Below are 8,347 nucleotides of genomic sequence, written 5' to 3' on the forward strand. Positions count from 1 at the left end.
CTAGCTTAGAAAGCCCGCATCTTCTAAACAGAGACCTTTGTTGGACAACGCTACCGTCACTAAAACCCCATTGATCGGAACGGTACTTTACAGATGAATACAGGCAACAGGTCCATTCCTTGATATATGCAAGCTGCAGGGCCAAATCTGAGTTAGACCTCAGCTGCTGCTGACTCTGCTCATCCAGTCCCTGCCCGGACCATGCCTCCCTCTGCCGCTGGCTCTGAAGCTCCTTATTTTCCTCCCTTTATTGTGCCACCAAGCCCAGTCCTTCCCAAAACACATCTCCCCCTTGGCTCTGAAAGCCCCTTGGTAAAGGAAGGCAGTCCCACTCCCCTTCACACATGGGCCAGCCGAGGTCCATGAAGGAGCAGCTACTTGTCCACAATCAACCAGGAGACCCACAGCAGAGCCAGGGAAAGAAGATGGGTTTCATTAGTACAGAGCCTCTCTCCATTTAGACATGTGAAATTCAGCCCTCACAGAGGCCCCTAGGAATTTACCATCACTATCCAAAATAGGAAGTTTTTTACCCCGAGACACTAAGCAGCAAGAAAGCCATATGAAGCAAATGTGATCTGAGGCTAGCATATTTAAAGGTGACTTAAGGATCCAGACGCTCAATTCCCATGAAAACAAATGGGAATCAGTAGGCAGAAAAGGACTGGCTTATATTCATGCCAACCAAATGGTTAAAATTAGCTACGATCAGTAAAGCATTTTGAAGAAAATGTGGAACACTTATATAAAAGCTGAGTGTTGCTCAGAAACAAAGATCTCTTTTCCTGTAATTGTGTTTAATGATCTTTGAAGAACAAGAGGACAATCCACAAGGATGACTACCACCATCACACATGTTCCTGTGACAATGAGGGAATTAGGCTGAAACAAAGGCTAATATGCTATCCTTACAAGGCAGTTTTCACTCCCAGTTTGCTCCCCCCTTTACTTAAAGACTTATTTGCACGAGCCAGCAAATTTCACGTATTAATGAAGTATTTCACCAGCAGAAAAGAAAGCATGTTATAAACTTATGACTGGTATCAGTCCAGCTTATTCCACGTCCTGGAGATATCTAAACACCCACCTTCCACACACAAAAGGGTTTCAGTCCCCTCCTGGCTCCCAGCACAGCTGGGCCGTGTCTGGCCCACAGTACATACCCATCACTCTCCTCTGGGCTGGGCAAGGCTAACCTAAGGGCAGAGCTTTGGCAGCATTGCAAGGGCAGGTCTCAGATCTCCTAACTGACCTTCACGAACTGAAGACTGCGCTATGAGCTCCAACAAAAAACCCTTTTTTGACTCAGTCCCAAGGGAGGGCAGTTTGTCCCCTCTGGGACAAGCTCCTTGAGGTTGGCTGACTTCTGTAACAGCACAGAGCACCCTGCACTGCCAAGTGAAGAGGTCACTTACAAATTTTAACTCACCTGAGCCTGTGCAGCTTAATTAACAGCAGGTGAGAAACTAAATTTACCAGAAGCCCACGCGCTCATGTGCAAGTGGCATAAAGGCAGGGTCCTTCCTCAGCTCAGTTGATTTGTTGTGTCTGTCCCTCCATGGTCAATGTTTGCTTCCTGAGGATATGGCCACGGGGAAAAGGTGCAGAGAGAATTAAACGTATTTGCAGGGCTGCTTGGGAGAGGTTTGGGAGTAGTTGGTCCAGTGAGACAGATGGGTGCTATTCTGCAGGTCAGGTCTGGATCTAGGACAGAAATACCTGGAGGAAAACTTCGCAATCCTGGAGCTACCGCTATAAAGGCTGAATGTGGTTTTCACTTCTTTGTCCCAAGTTCTGGGTAAGATGAAGCAAATTCCTGGAAACTGAAGGGTTTGGACACTAGAGTTGTAGACTTGGAAAAATACTACTTCTGGCTACAATGATTTATTTATAGTTGCAATTAAGGACAAAAAGGCTCTTCAGAGAGGGAGGATGAAGTGGAAACAAGGCCAGGCCTAGAAACCTAAGACTGTGGGGATTCCCAGAGCAAAATTAATCAGGGGACTGAGTTGTTTTCTATTTATTTTTTTCCTAAATGGTTATCTCTTTGTTTGGCTTATCTGGCCTAGAGCTTTGCAACAACTGCATTTCTGGCCCCTCCCCATGGGCTTTGGAGCCAGGCCAAAAACTGGAATTGAGATTGGGGATGGATCTCAAACTCACAAGAGGGGCCAGAAAGGCCACTCTACGCCTTACCACTGGAGCCATTTTCTGCTTGGCCACAGCACAGGTAGTGATGGCTTTGGGATGTGGCAGTGGAGGGAAAGAGCAGAGCCAGAAATCACCAACTCTACAGAAGAGTAAGGAAGTGCAAGAAGGAAGCCAAAAGTCCTTGCATCTACAAAAAGAAACAGGCAGCAAACGGTAGGATTCTCTCTGTGCAGGACTTTGATTTACAGCCTGCCAGGGTATCTATTATTTCAGCTCCTAAAAGAGTGGGTGTGGTGCAATGTAGGCAACCTTTTGAGCTGGAGCTCTGTAGATGTCTCTTCGTCTCTTTTAGATCCAGTTTTTGACCCTGCAAATATCCCCTGTTGAACAAAAGATCTGGCTCCATCTATCAAGACCCGGACAACAAAGGAGGTGGGGAACCGCAGACCAATTCAGACAGCAAGACAAGTCAAAGGAGGTGCTCTTTGCTGCCCCAGTGGTTAACAACCCCTTCTGTCCAAGGGGTCCGATCAAGACCTCCAGGCTGGATAGGACTGCCGATCACAGCAGCAATGAGAAAAGTGCCCAAGCAGACCAAAACTAGGGACAATCTTTCCCCTGGGGCAAGTTTCAGAAAAGCCAGGACAGCTTTACTTCAATAGACACAGAGGTCACCTCTGTTTGTCCATCCCCCAGTCTGGACTCTCAGGCCTCAACTTCCCTCTCTGGACTGGAATAAGAGCCCTAGACATCCTCCTGGGTCACTACCATGTGTAAGTGCCTTCAGCTAAAAGGCTGCTACAGGTTCTCCCTTCAACCTGCATTTCCCTTGTTTACTTACTGCATTCCAGCCTGGAAGAAGAGGCTGCTACTCGTTGTTTACGTACACTTTCCTCCCAGAGAGGTTTGTGAGTCTGCTACTGTCGCCTGACTTCCACACTGTGACAAGGAGCTGCACTGTACCACCTCTATGCTACTTTTCATGCCACTTTCTCCCCATACTGCATCCATGAGATGCTGAAACACGCGTGGATCTGTTTAGCAGTTAATGCTAAACAGATACAAGAAGCACAGCTAAAACCAACAGCAGAGGTGTAGTACCTCAACCTCAAATGGGGAAGGAGCAGGACCTGATGAACTTTAACTCACAGGATTTAGAGAACTGGCTGAAACAATCAGCAATTACCAATGCCTCTCTTGTCGAGCATGGCTGAGGTGCACAATAGAGAGAACAAAGCAAACTTAATGCCCTAAATTAAGTAAGCTTGTGGATTGCAGAAGGAGGAAAAGTCACATTAGCTATAATTCCCAGAAAAAAGTCTGAAACATAAATAAATAATGAATAAATACCACAAACTATTCGTAAGCACAGAAGATAACAAAGTCTTAGGCTAATATGGATTTAATCAGAAACAAATTGCATCCAACCAAGCTAATTTTCCTCTGTGACAGGCCGCGTGGATAGCAGAGAGGCCGCTGACGTTACATGCCTTGACTTGTAAAGCTTCAGATGCATAACATCCTCATAAGACATCAAATAAATGGGTTCAAAATTTCACGTAGCAGATGCAAAACTGACTGGAAATATGATACTTGGACGCAAACTATCAATGGGTCACTGTCAAAACAGAGGGATTGACCCAGCAGAGTTGTACTGTGTTTGTTGTGAGTCCAGCTTTCTTCAAAGTTTTCTCCAAGAACCTGGGCCACGAGATGGATCGCACGCTTGTAAAATACGCAGCTGCTGTGTAGCTGGGAAGGACTGCCTGAAGACAGGTTTGAATTCTGATCTTGGCAAAGTGGGGAAAACATCTGAAAAAAAATTGGATCCCGTTCAGTAGAGATAAGGATGGGGAAAAACTGCCCACAATTCCTCAGAAAATTATGGAGGGAGTTGAGGTGGACTGCAAGCTGAACATGAGTCATCTACGTCTCACTGCTACAAAGGACAAACGTTGTCCTGGGTTGTACAAACATGAGTCCAGCCTGTAAACCTGTGGAGTAACCCTTCTGCTCTGGTCAGCATGGCAAGGCCTTAGCCAGAGCGTCCCATCTAGTCTTGGGACAGTGAACTTCAGAAAAGATGTGCACCAACTGGAAACAGTCTGGAGGAAAACAACAGCAGCAATCAAAGGTTTAAGAAAACCTTACCTGCAAGGAGAGCTTTGAACAAACTGGGGTTGTCCATCATAAAAGAGAAACTCATCAGGAGACAGGACACAACGAGAGCCTTCAGAATCATGAAAGTCTCCCCTGCCTTTCTAAGCCCAGGCACCGGACAACCTCCCCCTCAGAAACAGGCAGCAGGTAATCAATATGCGCTCTAGGAAAGTATACTGTGTGATTGAGCGTGGTCCAGTGGAGACCATGGTGTAAGCAGGAACTTTTGGCCACTGCTTGCAAAAAGCAGAAGCTACCGATACCCTTTGCCTCCAACAGCCCACCCAAAATACGTTGCAATGGAAGGCAGTTTCTGCATCCTGCGAGAGCAGCCGGGCCGGAGTGCGTGTGAGACCTTGATTGGAAACAGGCTGCTCTTCACATTTCAGCTCTGCTTCTGGCTATGTGTGAGAACTTCCTCATTCCTAGATGGTCTCCTCATCCCAGATGAGGGAACTGGTGTCTGGGGAAGACCTTTAGTATTCATTACAAAAATGTTTCCACCCCCTCATTGGTCTCTCCTCACTTCACCAAAGCGTGTGGACAATCTTATTTTTCAGAAGCACCCACCAGCTATCCCTTGACTGGCTCTGGCACTGCTACTCGAATGCCTGACTCAAATCCTATCGCTGTCAAAAGGCTTCCATTGATGGAAAGCACTCCACTGGTTTCAGTGGGACCTGAAGAGGACCCCAAACAAAGTGACAATAGCAAAATGTGATGAACCCACGTCTTCCACAAGTGACTCATCGGATTTGGGAGTAGGGGGAAAATCCTGAAATACAAGTGGAAGAGCGTTACACTGGACTGGAATCACGCAGAAGGCACAGCAAGACCAAGCTGCATTGCTCTGTGGGTTTGGGAGTGATCTCCCCTCCCCAGACACCCCAAAGAACAGAGGCAATGTGGCTGCTCTCCTGGGGAAAGGATGAAATGCTGGTCCCCGGCGGAGCTGCGGGTTCCCATCCCCAGTCGCAGCAGATGGAGCATGCCACGCTCCCAGCTGGAGGGAGAGAAGTGTCTCCAAACACGGAGGGAGGGGCGTCTCCAGTGCTTACAAAGCCTAGAGGAAGGTCCAGACAATGAGAACAACAAACTGCAACCAAAACCCCGTGGAATATGAAAGGGAGGAATAAGCAAAAGCAGATGGAGTTGTGCCACAGAGGGCTCTTCCCTCGCATTCCCAGCATACCAAGAACGGTCACCTCCGCTGCCCAGATCGTCTCTGTCCTCACTGAACTGGGTAACTCTGCTCTCAGCTCCGTCTGGCAGCCCTCATCCACAGGGAACGCTAAACCTCACAGCCCCAACACACACATTGCAGACAAACTTTTAACCACCTCCCTTGCTCCAAAGCAAAGCCAACTGCACTGGAGTCCTGGCACAATGAAAACACAACACAGGTACAAAACTGAATGGATCAAAAACCTTTGAAATTTCACATAGTACTTTGTTATCTTCCTTGTTTTTCCAGGCAGGTTCAAACCTGGTCACACATATTCTGGTCTAGCCATCAATTTAAATATCACTTAATGCAGAATTTTACCTTGATTCAGTTACATCAGGGCAAAGACCTATCTGAACAGGGTCAGTTTGGCCTGCGCCGCTTCCTGATTCACCTGCAGAGTACTACACAGGGATATAACCGAGTTCTTTAACAATAACTTCCATTTAACAAATGCAAGTTTGTGTATAGGTCAATCCTAACCAGTGCTTGGTCTGGACTGGAAAGATCTCTGTATGGTGCATACCCTGGTGTAGATGTGTTTCTAGTATAAAGATGGCCTCGTGAGCATGCACAGACCATGTCCATACTCTCAGTGAGATACAAGTGTTGCTTCATCATGATGAGAAATCATACTCATTTAAAAGCAGCAGCCCAAATAGAGTGGTATAACTTTTTTTGCACAAACCCTCAGACCTTTCCCTGAAAGCAGGGGCCAGCAGTTACTTCTGAACCAAGACAACCATGCAATGGTGGCACTGGATGATTTAATTTGTTTTCTGGAAAATGCTGCATTGAAGCCAGGCTGATAAAAGTGATCCAGTACCCAAGGCATTTTTGCAATTTGTTAAAAATGCCAAATTGTCTTTCCAGTTAATTTACTAGCATAAAATCTGGTACATTTTAATTGCTGACTAATTAGCAGAGATCTTACTAGGCCTGTGCCTTAGGCCTGCTCTGAAGCAGGAAACTATCAGAAGTGTCTGGGAAAGACAAACGAGGGCTTTGCAGGTTCAGAGCTGCAGCCATCAAGGAAAGACCTCACCAGCATGAGAAGCTTGGCTGTATCTCGCTGGCAGGCTATGGGAGTCGATGAAGAAGCAAGTGCACTCATAAATGTAACTCCACGCAAGCCCTTGGTTAGCGGAAGGTGAGGAAGCTCTGCTGTATACTGCACAGCCAAGGATCTACTTCAAAGAGATCATTCCCCGGTTGAGCAGTTTATATGCATACACAGTGTTTGCAAAGTCCCACTGTTACGATTTGGTACCAGTAAAAAGAATGGCTTCTGAGGAATAAAGACGCAGGCTCAACACAAAACACTAAACACTCCTGCGTGCCTGTTAATCATCTTGCATGGGTATCATGGAAATAGAGGCAAGATCATTTTTAGGAGATTTTAGGTGACAGTAGCTATGCTTCTTCCGATCACAACTTAACACGTGCATTTTACCAAATGCCTGGCAAGGACTAATTGGTGTTGTTCCACCATCTTTGGTGCTGACCTCCACTAATCATCAACACAAGCCAATGTTTTTGTGTAGCTGTCTGTATCCTATGCAAGTAGCTGCCCTAGATTTGACCAAAGCTTTCAAAGTAGGCATATAGAAAAATTTCAGGTATGCTTTATGGTTATCATGAGGGTAAAGGGAATTGACACTCCCTTCTGACGTCGCTCTCTGCTATGCAGATGTGGCGAAGATGAGCCCAGGGGCATAAAGCCTAGCACATACATGTGTCTGGAAGACTGAGCCAAGAAACGGACAGCCCAGGAGAATCACCTACCGTCTTCTGGCCACCAGGGATTCACATGCTCAACTCACAGGAGCACCAATTCCTCACAGAGATTCCCCAAGCTGACTCCAAACAAGTTGGAACATCCAGCCAGCGTGATGGAGGCCTGTACAGAGAGACTAGATTATTCTGAAGAGCAGGAGAACCACATCAGCACGGCCTGTGGCCAAGCCCAGCCAGCCTCCCAAGCTGCTTGGCTCGGCTGCGGTATCACACTGACATGACCACATTCCTCCAAGCGCTGGAGCTACCTTGGGCATCTCCACAGGGCGCTGCATCACGCAGGGTAGAGGCGCTCAGAGGGATCACAGTCTAAACAGACAGAGGACAGGAAAGGGAAGAGAGACATGGAGTCACTTGCCTGAGGTTACACAGCTGGTCAGCCACAGAGCCAGGTATTGCGCCCAACTCGAGCCTGCTGTCCACTTGACCACACTGTCAGTCTGCCAGTAGAGAGTTCAATATACAGTCTAAGCAAGCGGCTTGCACACATATGGTTGCTGGCATGTTGCTCAGGAGGAGGAAGACAATAACAGACCATCTAAGGATAACATAATACTGTACATCAGATAATGCCGAGAGGGGTCCAAGCCAAGTATGCTTTTTTCCCTTCCTTCAGTGGAATTTTCTTGTGTATGCATGCTTTATTCTGAAGAAGACATTTGTTTGCCAGGGAGAGGAGATTATTCTGCAGACTATTTTCTTTAAAAAGAAAAAAAAAAGAGAACCTTCCAGATCACTAGAAAAAATTCCTTTTTTTAAAAAGGAGAGACCAAATGCAAGAAAGGCACACAATGAGAATAAAGTGAAATAACAGAAATAATGGGAAGAAATTCATCCTTAAGGCTTGCAGATTAACCCTGCATTTTCTCAGCCATGTTCAATTCATGTATATTTTAATAACCTGGTTCTTTTCTGCATCCAGGTCCGCTTGGCCCTGCCAGGGAAGTTCCTTTCATCCTTCCCCACTGATAAGGTGAAACCTGAACAGGAACATGGATGAGTCTCACCAATAAG

At 46.6% G+C, this 8,347-nt stretch overlaps 2 long non-coding RNA genes across 3 annotated transcripts; one reads left to right on the forward strand and one right to left on the reverse strand.

Annotated features, from left to right (window-relative positions):
* The first annotated feature begins 1,077 nt into the window (after positions 1-1,077).
* On the forward strand, positions 1,078-3,453 carry LOC148057101 (uncharacterized). 2 transcript variants are annotated; one of them, XR_015701859.1, is made up of 4 exons: positions 1,078-1,601; positions 1,692-1,798; positions 2,070-2,364; positions 2,504-3,453. It is a non-coding gene; the product is annotated as an uncharacterized LOC148057101 (long non-coding RNA). The 2 variants fall into 2 exon arrangements; XR_015701860.1 differs by having other exon boundaries at positions 2,226-2,364; positions 2,504-3,446.
* Positions 3,454-3,539: 86 nt separating this feature from the next.
* LOC148057102 (uncharacterized) lies at positions 3,540-7,637 on the reverse strand. The gene is made up of 3 exons (XR_015701861.1): positions 7,582-7,637; positions 7,322-7,436; positions 3,540-3,963 (listed from the first exon to the last, which is right to left on the reverse strand). It is a non-coding gene; the product is annotated as an uncharacterized LOC148057102 (long non-coding RNA).
* Positions 7,638-8,347: the final 710 nt, after the last annotated feature.

The sequence above is a fragment of the Nipponia nippon genome, unplaced genomic scaffold (genome assembly GCF_047370975.1).
Source record: "Nipponia nippon isolate SJK-2023a ecotype South Korea unplaced genomic scaffold, ASM4737097v1 scaffold_10, whole genome shotgun sequence".
Lineage (NCBI taxonomy): Eukaryota > Metazoa > Chordata > Aves > Pelecaniformes > Threskiornithidae > Nipponia > Nipponia nippon.